Source organism: Anolis sagrei, chromosome 3 (assembly GCF_037176765.1).
Source record: "Anolis sagrei isolate rAnoSag1 chromosome 3, rAnoSag1.mat, whole genome shotgun sequence".
In the NCBI taxonomy this organism is placed as follows: Eukaryota; Metazoa; Chordata; class Lepidosauria; order Squamata; family Dactyloidae; genus Anolis; species Anolis sagrei.
In genome coordinates, this window is record NC_090023.1 from 167,733,483 (window position 1) to 167,744,667 (window position 11,185).

Sequence of the window (11,185 nt, forward strand, 5' to 3'; positions counted from 1 at the left end):
ATTGGGGGACTCCTGTTCAACACCACAGCCTTTGACCTGTGGGGTTCCACAGGGCTCTATATTGTCCCCCATGTTGTTTAATATCTACATGAAGCCGCTGGGTGAGATCATCCGGAGTTTCGGGGTGCGGTGTCATCTGTACGCAGATGATGTCCAACTCTGTCACTCCTTCCCACCTGCTACTAAGGAGGCTGTCGAGGTCCTGAACCGGTGCCTGGCCGCTGTAATGGTCTGGATGAGGGCGAACAAACTGAAATTAAATCCAGACAAGACAGAGGTACTCCTGGTCAGTCGCAAGGCCGAACAGGGTATAGGGTTACAGCCTGTGCTGGATGGGGTCGCACGCCCCTTGAAGGCGCAGGTTCGCAGCTTGGGTGTGACCCTGGATTCTTTCTCTCTCTCTGCTGCCCTCTCCTGTCTCCACCTGAGCACTGCATACATACTGACCTAAAGTCTGATGTTTCTATCTCTATGCTGCCCTCTCCTGTCTCCACCTGAGCATTGCATACATACTGACATAGAGGATGATTCTTTCTATCTCTATACTGCCCTCTCCTGTCTCCACCAGAGCATTGCATAACTACTGAGCTAGAGGCTGATACTTTCTGTCTTTATGCGGCCCTCTCCTGTCTCCACCTCAGCATTGCATACATACAGACCTAGAGGCTGATTCTTTCTATCTCTATGCTGCCCTCTCCTGTCTCCACCTGAGCAATGCATACATACTGACCTAAAGTCTGATTCTTTCTATCTCTATGCTGCCCTCTCCTGTCTCCACCTGAGCATTGCAAACATACTGACCTAGAGGCTGATTCTTTCTATCTCTATGCTGCGCTCTCCTGTCTCCACTTAAGCACTGCAATCATACTGACCTAGAGGCTGATTCTTTCTATCTCTATGCTGCCCTCTCCTGTCTCCACCTGAGCATTGCAAACATACTGACCTAGAGGCTGATTCTCTCTATCTCTATGCTGTCTCCACCTGAGCACTACATACATACTATTCTAGAGGCTGATTCTTTCTATCTCAATGCTGCCCTCTCCTGCCTCCATCTGAGCATTGCATAATTACTGACCTAGAGGCTGATTCTTTCTCTCTCTATGCTGCCCTCTCCTGTCTCCACCTGAGCATTGCATACATACAGACCTAGAGGCTGATTCTTTCTGTCTCTATACTGCCCTCTCCTGTTACCACCTGAGCACTGCAAACATACTGACCTAGAGGCTGATTCTTTCTATCTCTATGCTGCCCTCTCCTGTCCCAACCTGAGCATTGCATGCATAATGACCTAGAGGCTGATTCTTTCTATCTCTATACTGCCCTTTCCTGTCTGCAGCTGAGCACTGCAAACATACTGACGTAGAGGCTGATTCTTTCTATCTCTATGCTGCCCTCTCCTGTCTCCACCTCAGCATTGCATGCATACTGACCTAGAGGTTGATTCTTTTTTCTCTATACTGCCCTCTCCTGTCTGCAGCTGAGCACTGCAAACATAATGACCTAGAGGCTGATTCTTTCTATCCCTATGCTGCCTTCTGCTGTCACCACCTGAGCATTGCATACGTACTGATCTAGAGGCTGATTCTTTCTATCTCTATGCTGCCCTCTCCTGCCTCCACCTGAGCACTGCATACATACTGACCTAGAGGCTGATTCTATCTATGCTTCCCTCTCCTGGCTCCAACTGAGCACAGCAGGCATTCTTACCTAGTGGCTGATTCTTTCTATCTCTATGTTGCCTTCTCCTCTCACCACCTGAGCTTTGCATACATACTGACCTAGAGGCTGATTATTTCTATCTCGATGCTGCCCTCTACTGTCTCCACCTGAGCACTGCATACATACTGATCTAAAGGCTGATTCTTTCTATCTCTATGCTGCCCTCTCCTGCCTCCACCTGAGCACGGTAAACATACTTACCTAGAGGCTGATACTTTCTATCTCTATGCTTCCCTCTACTGTCTAAACCGGAACATTACATACATACTGACCTAGAAGCTGATTCTATCTAGCTCTATGCTGCCCTCTCATGTCTCCACCTGAGCATTGCATAAATACCGACCTAGACGCAGATTCTTTCTATCTCTATGCTGCCCTCTCCTGTCTCCACCTGAGCACTGCATACATACTGATCTAAAGGGTGATGCTTTCTATCTCTATTGTGCCCTCTCCTGTCTTGCATAAATACTGACCTAGAGGCTTATTCCTTCTATTTCTATGCTGCCCTCTCCTGTCACCACCGGAGCATTGCTTACATACTGACCTAGAGGCTGCTTCTTTCTATCTCTATACTGCCCTCTCCTCTCTCCACCTGAGCACTGCACACATAATGACGTAGAGAATTATTCTTTCTATCTCTATGCTGCCCTCTCCTGTCTCCACCTCAGCATTGCATACATACTAACCTAAAGGCTGATTCTTTCTCTCTCTCTCTGCTGCCCTCTACTGTCTCCACCTGAGCACTGCAAACATACTGACCTAAAGTCTGATATTTTCTAACTCTATGCTGCCCTATCTTGTCTCCACCTGAGCATTGCATACATACTGACATAGAGGATGATTCTTTCTATCTCTATACTGCCCTCTCCTGTCTCCCCCTGAGCACTGCAAATATACTGACCTAGAGGCTGATTCTTTCTATCTCTATGCTGTCTCCACCTGAGCACTGCATACATACTGTCCTAGAGGCTGATTCTTTCTGTCTCTGTGCTGCACTCCCCTGCCTCCATCTGAGCATTGCATAACTACTGACCTAGAGGCTGATACTTTCTGTCTCTATGCTGCCCTCTCCTGTCTCCACCTGAGCATTGCATACATACAGACCTAGAGGCTGATTCTTTCTATCTCTATGCTGCCCTCTCCTGTCTCCACCTGAGCACTGCATACATACTGACCTAAAGTCTGATTCTTTCTATCTCTATGCTGCCCTCTCCTGTCTCCACCTGAGCATTGCAAACATACTGACCTAGAGGCTGATTCTTTCTATCTCTATACTGCCCTCTCCTCTCTCCACCTGAGCACTGCACACATAATGACGTAGAGAATTATTCCTTCTATCTCTTTGCTGCCCTCTCCTGTCTCCACCTGAGCATTGCATGCATACTGACCTAAAGTCTGATTCTTTCTATCTCTGTGCTGCCCTCTCCTGCCTCCACCTCAGCACTGCAAACATACTGACCTAGAAGTTGATTCTTTCTATCTCTATGCTGCCCTCTCCTGTCTCCACCTCAGCATTGCATACATACTAACCTAAAGGCTGATTCTTTCTCTCTCTCTCTGCTGCCCTCTCCTGTCTCCACCTGAGCACTGCAAACATACTGACCTAAAGTCTGATATTTTCTAACTCTATGCTGCCCTCTCTTGTCTCCACCTGAGCATTGCATACATACCGACATAGAGGATGATTCTTTCTATCTCTATACTGCCCTCTCCTGTCTCCCCCTGAGCACTGCAAATATACTGACCTAGAGGCTGATTCTTTCTATCTCTATGCTGTCTCCACCTGAGCACTGCATACATACTGTCCTAGAGGCTGATTCTTTCTATCTCTGTGCTGCACTCCCCTGCCTCCATCTGAGCATTGCATAACTACTGACCTAGAGGCTGATACTTTCTGTCTCTATGCTGCCCTCTCCTGTCTCCACCTGAGCATTGCATACATACAGACCTAGAGGCTGATTCTTTCTATCTCTATGCTGCCCTCTTCTGTCTCCACCTGAGCACTGCATACATACTGACCTAAAGTCTGATTCTTTCTATCTCTATGCTGCCCTCTCCTGTCTCCACCTGAGCATTGCAAACATACTGACCTAGAGGCTGATTCTTTCTATCTCTATACTGCCCTCTCCTGTCTCCACATAAGCACTGCAAACATACTGACCTAGTGGCTGATTCTTTATATCTCTATGCTGCCCTCTCCTGTCTCCACCTCAGCATTGCATACATACTAACCTAAAGGCTGATTCTTTCTCTCTCTATGCTGCCCTCTTCTGTCTCCACCTGAGCACTGCATACCTACTGACCTAGAGGATGATTCTTTCTATCTCTATGCTGCGCTCTCCTGTCTCCACCTGAGCATTGCATACATACTGACATACAGGATGATTCTTTCTCTCTCTATACTGCCCCCTCCTCTCTCCACCTGAGCATTGCATACATACAGACCTAGACATTGATTCTTTCTATCTCTATGTGTCCCTCTCCTGTCTCCACCTGAGCACTGCAAACATACTGACCTAGAGGCTGATTCTCTCTATCTCTATGCTGTCTCCACCTGAGCACTGCATACATACTGTCCTACAGGCTGATTCTTTCTATCTCTATGCTGCCCTCTCCTGCCTCCATCTGAGCATTGCATAACTACTGACCTAGAGGCTGATACTTTCTCTCTCTATGCTGCCCTCTCCTGTCTCCACCTGAGCATTGCATATATAAAGACCTAGAGACTGATTCTTTCTATCTCTATGCTGCCCTCTCCTGCCTCCATCTGAGCACTGCAAATATACTGACCTAGAGGCTGATTCTTTCTATCTCTATTCTGTCTCCACCTGAGCACTGCATGCATACTGTCCTAGAGGCTGATTCTTTCTATCTCTATGCTGCCCTCTCCTGTCTCCACGTAAGCACTGCAAACATACTGACCTAGGGGATGATTTTTTATATCTCTATGCGGCCCTCTACTGTCTCCACCTGAGCACTGCATACATACTGACCTAAAAGCTGATTCTTTCTATCTCTATAATGCCCTCTCCTGTCTCCACCTGAGCACTGCATACATACTGACATGGAAGCTGATTCTATCTATCTCTATACTGCCCTCTCCTGTCTCCACCTCAGAACTGCATACATACTGACCTAGAAGCTGATTCTATCTAGCTCTATGCTGCCCTCTCATGTCTCCACCTGAGCATTGCATAAGTACCAACGTAGAGGGAGATTCTTTCTATCTCTATGCTGCCCTCTCCTGTCTCCACTTGAGCACTGCATACATACTGATGTAAAGGGTGATGCTTTCTATCTTTATTGTGCCCTCTCCTGTCTCCACCTGAGCCTTGCATACATACTGACCTAGAGGCTTATTCCATCTATCTCTATACTGCCCTCTCCTCTCTCCACCTGAGCACTGCACACATTATGACGTAGAGAATGATTCCTTCTATCACTTTGCTGCCCTCTCCTGTCTCCACGTGAGCATTGCATGCATACTGACCTAAAGTCTGATTCTTTCTATCTCTGTGCTGCCCTCTTCTGCCTCCACCTCAGCACTGCAAACATACTGACCTAGAGGCTGATTCTTTCTATCTCTATGCTGCCCTCTCCTGTCTCCACCTCAGCATTGCATGCATACTAACCTAAAGGCTGATTCTTTCTCTCTCTCTGCTGCCCTCTCCTGTCTCCACCTGAGCACTGCATACATACTGACCTAAAGTCTGATTCTTTCTATCTCTATGCTGCCCTCTCCTGTCTCCACCTGAACATTGCATACATACTGACATAGAGGATGATTCTTTCTATCTCTATGCTGCCCTCTCCTGTCTCCACCTGAGCATTGCATACATACAGACCTAGAGACTGATTCTTTCTATCTCTATGCTGCCCTCCCCTGCCTCCATCTGAGCACTGCAAATATACTGACCTAGAGGCTGATTCTTTCTATCTCTATGCTGTCTCCACCTGAGCACTGCATGCATACTGTCCTAGAGGCTGATTCTTTCTATCTCTATGCTGCACTCTCCTGACTCCCTCTGAGCATTGCATAACTACTGACCTAGAGGCTGATACTTTCTGTCTCTATGCTGCCCTCTCCTGTCTCCACCTGAGCATTGCATACATAAAGAACTAGAGGCTGATTCTTTCTATCTCTATGCTGCCCTCTCCTGTCGCCACCTGAGAATTACATACATACTGACATACAAGATGATCCTTTCTCTCTCTATACTGCCCTCTCCTGTCTCCACCTGAGCATTGCATACATACAGACCTAGAGACGGATTCTCTCTATCTCTATGCTGTCTCCACCTGAGCACTGCATCCATACTGTCCTAGAGGCTGATTCTTTCTATATCTATGCTGCCCTCTCCTGCCTCCATCTGAGCATTGCATAACTACTGACCTAGAGGCTGATATTTTTTCTGTCTCTATACTGCCCTCTCCTGTCTCCACCTGAGCATTGCATACATACAGACCTAGAGACTGATTGTTTCTATCTCTATACTGACCTCTCCTGTATCCACCTGAGCATTGCAAACATACTGACCTAGAGGCTGATTTTTTATATCTCTATGCTGCCCTCTACTATCTCCACCTGAGCACTGCATACATAGTGAACTAAAGGCTGATTCTTTCTATCTCTATGCTGCCCTCTCCTGTCTCCACCTGAGCATTGCATACATACTGACATAGAGGATCATTCTTTCTATCTCTATAATGCCCTCTCCTGTTTCCACCTGAGCACTGCATACATACTGACATGGAAGCTGATTCTTTCTATCTCTATACTGCCCTCTCCTGTCTCCACCTGAACATTGCATACATACTGAACTGGAAGCTGATACTTTCTGTCTCTATGCTGCCCTCTCCTGTCTCCACCTGAACATTGCATACATACTGAACTGGAAGCAGATACTTTCTGTCTCTATGCTGCCCTCTCCTGTCTCCACCTGAGCACTGCATACATACTGACATGGAAGCTGATTCTTTCTATCTCTATACTGCCCTCTCCTGTCTCCACCTGAACATTGCAAACATACTGACCTGGAAGCTGATACTTTCTGTCTCTATGCTGCCCCCTCCTGCCTCCATCTGAGCATTAAAAAACTACTGACCTAGAGGCTGATTCTTTCTGTCTCTATGCTGCCCTCCCCTGTCTCCACCTGAGCATTGCATACATAAAGACCTAGAGGCTGATTCTTTCTATCTCTATGCTGCCCTCTCCTGTCTCCACCTGAGCATTGCATAAATACAGACCTAGAGTCTGATTCTTTCTATCTCTATACTGCCCTCTCCTGTCTCCACCTGAACATTGCAAACATACTGACCTAGAGGCTGATTCTTTCTGTCTCTATACTGCCCTCTCCTGTCTCCACCTGACCCCTGCATACATACTGATCTAAAGGGTGATTCTTTCTATCTCTATGCTGCCCTCTCCTGTCCCTACCTGAGCATTGCATGCATAATGACCTAGAGGCTGATTCTTTCTATCTCTATGCTGCCCTCTCCTGTCTCCACCTGAGCATTGCATGCATACTGACCTAGAGGCTGATTTTTCTATCTCTTTACTGCCCTCTCCTGTCTGCAGCTGAGCACTGCAAACATACTGACCTAGAGGCTGATTCTTTCTATCTCTATGCTGCCTTCTCCTGTCACCACCTGAGCATAGCATACATACTGACCTAGCGGCTAATTCTTTCTACCTCTGTGCTGCTCTCTCCTGTCTCCACCTGAGTATGGCATACTTACTGACATAGAGGATGATTCTTTTTTTCTCTATACTGCCCTCTCCTGTCTCCACCTCAGCACTGCATACATACTGAACTAGAAGCTGATTCTTTCTATCTCTATGCTGCCCTCCCCTGTCTCCACCTGAGCACTGCAAACATACTGACCTAGAGACTGATTATTTCTATCTCTATGCTGCCCTCTACTGTCTCCACCTGAGCACTGCAAACATACAGATCTACAGGCTGATTCTTTCTTTCTCTATGCTGCACTCCCCTGCCTCCATCTGAGCATTGCATAACTACTGACCTAGAGGCTGATACTTTCTGTCTCTATGCTGCCCTCTCCTGTCTCCACCTGAGCATTGCATACATACAGACCTAGAGGCTGATTCTTTCTATGTCTATGCTGCCCTCTCCTGTCTCCACCTGAGCATTGCATACATAAAGACCTAGAGGCTGATTCTTTCTATCCCTATGCTGCCCTCTCCTGTCTCCAGCTGAGCACTGCATACATACTGACCTAAAGTCTAATTCTTTCTATCTCTATGCTGCCCTCTCCTGTCTCCACCTGAGCATTGCATACATACTGACATAGAGGATGATTCTTTCTATCTCTATACTGCCCTCTCCTGTCTCCACCAGAGCATTGCATAACTACTGAGCTAGAGGCTGATTCTTTCTATCTCTATGCTGCCCTCTCCTGTCTCCACCTGAGCATTGCAAACATACTGACCTAGAGGCTGATTCTCTCTATCTCTATGCTGTCTCCACCTGAGCACTACATACATACTATTCTAGAGGCTGATTCTTTCTATCTCAATGCTGCCCTCTCCTGCCTCCATCTGAGCATTGCATAATTACTGACCTAGAGGCTGATTCTTTCTCTCTCTATGCTGCCCTCTCCTGTCTCCACCTGAGCATTGCATACATACAGACCTTGAGGCTGATTCTTTCTGTCTCTATACTGCCCTCTCCTGTTACCACCTGAGCAGTGTAAACATACTGACCTAGAGGCTGATTCTTTCTATCTCTATGCTGCCCTCTCCTGTCCCAACCTGAGCATTGCATGCATAATGACCTAGAGGCTGATTCTTTCTATCTCTATACTGCCCTTTCCTGTCTGCAGCTGAGCACTGCAGACATACTGACGTAGAGGCTGATTCTTTCTATCTCTATGCTGCCCTCTCCTGTCTCCACCTCAGCATTGCATGCATACTGACCTAGAGGTTGATTCTTTTTTCTCTATACTGCCCTCTCCTGTCTGCAGCTGAGCACTGCAAACATAATGACCTAGAGGCTGATTCTTTCTATCCCTATGCTGCCTTCTGCTGTCACCACCTGAGCATTGCATACATACTGACCTAGAGGCTAATTCTTTCTATCTCTATGCTGCCCTCTCCTGTCTCCAACTGAGCATAGCTGGCATTCTTACCTAGTTGCTGATGCTTTCTTTCTCTATGCTGCCTTCTCCTCTCACCACCTGAGCACTGCATACGTACTGATCTAGAGGCTGATTCTTTCTATCTCTATGCTGCCCTCTCCTGCCTCCACCTGAGCACTGCATACATACTGACCTAGAGGCTGATTCTATCTATGCTTCCCTCTCCTGGCTCCAACTGAGCATAGCAGGCATTCTTACCTAGTGGCTGATTCTTTCTATCTCTATGTTGCCTTCTCCTCTCACCACCTGAGCTTTGCATACATACTGACCTAGAGGCTGATTATTTCTATCTCAATGCTGCCCTCTACTGTCTCCACCTGAGCACTGCATACATACTGATCTAAAGGCTGATTCTTTCTATCTCTATGCTGCCCTCTCCTGCCTCCACCTGAGCACGGTAAACATACTTACCTAGAGGCTGATACTTTCTATCTCTATGCTTCCCTCTACTGTCTAAACCGGAACATTACATACATACTGACCTAGAAGCTGATTCTATCTAGCTCTATGCTGCCCTCTCATGTCTCCACCTGAGCATTGCATAAATACCGACCTAGACGCAGATTCTTTCTATCTCTATGCTGCCCTCTCCTGTCTCCACCTGAGCACTGCATACATACTGATCTAAAGGGTGATGCTTTCTATCTCTATTGTGCCCTCTAATGTCTTGCATAAATACTGACCTAGAGGCTTATTCCTTCTATTTCTATGCTGCCCTCTCCTGTCACCACCGGAGCATTGCTTACATACTGACCTAGAGGCTGCTTCTTTCTATCTCTATACTGCCCTCTCCTCTCTCCACCTGAGCACTGCACACATAATGACGTAGAGAATTATTCTTTCTATCCCTATGCTGCCCTCTCCTGTCTCCACCTCAGCATTGCATACATACTAACCTAAAGGCTGATTCTTTCTCTCTCTCTCTGCTGCCCTCTACTGTCTCCACCTGAGCACTGCAAACATGCTGACCTAAAGTCTGATATTTTCTAACTCTATGCTGCCCTATCTTGTCTCCACCTGAGCATTGCATACATACTGACATAGAGGATGATTCTTTCTATCTCTATACTGCCCTCTCCTGTCTCCCCCTGAGCACTGCAAATATACTGACCTAGAGGCTGATTCTTTCTATCTCTATGCTGTCTCCACCTGAGCACTGCATACATACTGTCCTAGAGGCTGATTCTTTCTGTCTCTGTGCTGCACTCCCCTGCCTCCATCTGAGCATTGCATAACTACTGACCTAGAGGCTGATACTTTCTGTCTCTATGCTGCCCTCTCCTGTCTCCACCTGAGCATTGCATACATACAGACCTAGAGGCTGATTATTTCTATCTCTATGCTGCCCTCTACTATCTCCACCTGAGCACTGCATACATACTGACCTAAAGTCTGATTCTTTCTATCTCTATGCTGCCCTCTCCTGTCTCCACCTGAGCATTGCAAACATACTGACCTAGAGGCTGATTCTTTCTATCTCTATACTGCCCTCTCCTCTCTCCACCTGAGCACTGCACACATAATGACGTAGAGAATTATTCCTTCTATCTCTTTGCTGCCCTCTCCTGTCTCCACCTGAGCATTGCATGCATACTGACCTAAAGTCTGATTCTTTCTATCTCTGTGCTGCCCTCTCCTGCCTCCACCTCAGCACTGCAAACATACTGACCTAGAAGTTGATTCTTTCTATCTCTATGCTGCCCTCTCCTGTCTCCACCTCAGCATTGCATACATACTAACCTAAAGGCTGATTCTTTCTCTCTCTCTCTGCTGCCCTCTCCTGTCTCCACCTGAGCACTGCAAACATACTGACCTAAAGTCTGATATTTTCTAACTCTATTCTGCCCTCTCTTGTCTCCACCTGAGCATTGCATACATACCGACATAGAGGATGATTCTTTCTATCTCTATACTGCCCTCTCCTGTCTCCCCCTGAGCACTGCAAATATACTGACCTAGAGGCTGATTCTTTCTATCTCTATGCTGTCTCCACCTGAGCACTGCATACATACTGTCCTAGAGGCTGATTTTTTCTATCTCTGTGCTGCACTCCCCTGCCTCCATCTGAGCATTGCATAACTACTGACCTAGAGGCTGATACTTTCTGTCTCTATGCTGCCCTCTCCTGTCTCCACCTGAGCATTGCATACATACAGACCTAGAGGCTGATTCTCTCTATCTCTATGCTGTCTCCACCTGAGCACTGCATACATACTGTCCTACAGGCTGATTCTTTCTATCTCTATGCTGCCCTCTCCTGCCTCCATCTGAGCATTGCATAACTACTGACCTAGAGGCTGATACT